Consider the following 2,751-nt stretch of genomic DNA (forward strand, 5'->3'; position numbering starts at 1 on the left):
CGCCATCCGACATAAGTATTACGTCAGCCATGCCGCTGGCGGTCGGTGAAAGTGGAAGAGGCCGCCGCTCCGCCCTGGCCGTCACAGACGCTTTCTCCAGGTAAAAAGGATGGACAGGTAACGGAACCTCGTGAGGCTGTCGCGACGACCTTGACCATAGGGGATGTATTGAGATGTCGGAGGGAACGCGTGATGGCAACACTCAGTCACCCCACCCTCCAGGATTCCGTGAATGAAAGGGAAAGGGCGACTTCTATGGCATGCGCCGTCAGAGTCCCCCTAATCACGCGTGTGTGGCGGGCGGCTGCCACGTCTGGCCGCCAGTCCCCCCCCCCCACCCCCACCTCCCCTCCCCCCTCCACCCCCTTTTCACTCAATTATTTTCCACCCACCATCATTGATTCATTTAGTCATTCCATCGTCGCCGAAGGATAAGGACGCACGCCTCCCCCCACCTCTCCGTCAGTGTCGCCGTCACCGTCCCGCTTCCCCCCCCTTCCCCCTCCCCCCCCCCTTGGTGTTTGCCGTCGTGAATCACCCCCCTCTTCCCAAGCATGGGTCTATGGAAAATTGCTATCAGGATCACCATCGCAATATGGCTTGCCGTCAGAGTCGCCCCTGGGTGGGTGGGTTGGGGGTGGGGGGGGACGTGAAAGGGCGACCTACACGGCATTGCCGTCACAGTCCCCTAGCCACGCGTGTGTGTGGCGACTTCCACGTCTGGCCGCCAGTCCACACCCTCCCCCCTCCTTTCACTCAATTATTTTCCACCCACCATCATTGATTCATTTAGTCATTCCATCGTCGCCGAAGGATAAGGACGCACGCCCCCCCACCTCTCCGTCAGTGTCGCCGTCACCGTCCCTCCCCCCTCCCTCCCCCCCCCACCCCTTGGTGTTGCCGTCGTGAATCGCCATCCTCCCTTTCCCAAGCCTGGGTCTCCATCCTGTCATGGACTGCCACTGAAGTCTACGGAAAATTGCTGTCAGGTTTCCCCATTGCAACTTGATCAACCCCACACTCACAATATGGCATGCCATCAGAGTCGCTCCTGGGGTGGGGGTGGGATCCCCCTCCCCCCCCCTCCCCCTCCCCCCCCCTCCCCCCCCCCTCCCTCCCTCTCCCATCCCCCAACACTCTATTTACAGTCAGGGTCTCCATCCTGAAATGGATTGCCACTCCGGGTAATTGCCATGGGGGTCGAGCCCCCCTAAAAAGGCTTGCCACTGAGGTCCCCATGCAATGGGGACCTCAGTGGCAAGCCTTTTTAGGGGGGCGACCCCCATGGCAATTTCCCAACTACTCGGGACACGTTTCTTATATTTTTTAAGTGTTAAATCAAATGCTAAAACAATCCTAGCCGATCTAACAACAAAAAAAGTTAAAATCAATACGATGCCGAAAATGTATTTTACCCACAAACAAAAACACAGCTACAGCAGACCTTGTTGTACATTTTAACATGCTATATTATTGTATTAGTAAATTCAATATCAAAACAATGCTAACTCCGCTAAAAAGAAAAAAAAAAGAAAACAATGTCGACTTTGGGTCGAAGTGTTCTTTTTTTCCTCGTCTCCCCAACACCATTTTCTCCTCTCCCCTCCTCTTCATACTCCTCCTCTCCGCTTCACATCCTCTTCCTTCACCTCCTGCTATATACCCGAGTCTAGAAATACCTGAAAACACCTGGAAAACCCTGGAAATTACGCTAAATATTGATGGTGAGAGAAGGGGATTGGTACCGTAGCTGCGGCGGACGGGGCGGGACGGGGCGGGGCTTGGCGGGGCTCGGCACATTTTCCCTGACTCCCTCCTCCTCGGTACACAAGCATTTAGCTAAACACCAGGAAGAATATGTTAATTTAAGAAACATTTATTTAAGAGACATTTATTTTTTTCTCTTGTGAAGTGGAGATTATAGACTCTTGGAGAAGAAGAAGAAGAAGAAGAAGAAAAAGATCAACCACAACAACGACAATGACAACAAGAACAACAAAACAAAAAAAACAAAAAAAAAAGACAGAAGGAAAACAACGTACAGGCACGTACAAAGACACAGACAGACATAGAGGGAGACATAACACTTTTGCCAGGTGAGCGGTGCGAGGCGTCATCAAGACGGGCTCACCTGGCCAGCACACCGCAACACAACTCAGCCGCGCCCAGGTCACCTCTGCCAAGACACTCCACAGACGGGAAGGGATTGAGAAAAATTGATGATCGGCGCTTGAAAATAACCCCCTCTCTCTCTCTCTCTCTCTCTCTCTCTCTCTCTCTCTCTCTCTCTCTCTCTCTCTCTCTCTCTCTCTCTCTCTTTGCCAATGTGAGTGTGGTAAGTATACAGAAAGACAATTGACTTATAATTAAATACATAAATACAGAGAGAGAGAGAGAGAGAGAGAGAGAGAGAGAGAGAGAGAGAGAGAGAGAGAGAGAGAGAGAGAGAGAGAGAGAGAGAGAGAGAGAGAGAGAGAGAGAGAGAGAGAGAAGCGGAGGAGGAGACCTAAACAAAGGAAGGATACGTGACATCTTAAGTCAAACCCGCTCCGAGTGCTCTCTCCTTGTATACAAACTTACGAGACTAAGGCAAGTAAAGTCACCCACTCTTGTAGTTTGGGACAGTATCAGGCAAACTTGACTATTTCGTAAACTATATCCCTTTATAGACCCACTGGCAGCTTAAGTAAGGTGAAACAAGGTCAGGTGAGGTGAGGTGAGATGAGGCGAGGTGAGATCACGTCAGGTAGG

The sequence above is a fragment of the Scylla paramamosain genome, unplaced genomic scaffold (assembly GCF_035594125.1).
Source record: "Scylla paramamosain isolate STU-SP2022 unplaced genomic scaffold, ASM3559412v1 Contig79, whole genome shotgun sequence".
NCBI classification, from domain to species: Eukaryota; Metazoa; Arthropoda; class Malacostraca; order Decapoda; family Portunidae; genus Scylla; species Scylla paramamosain.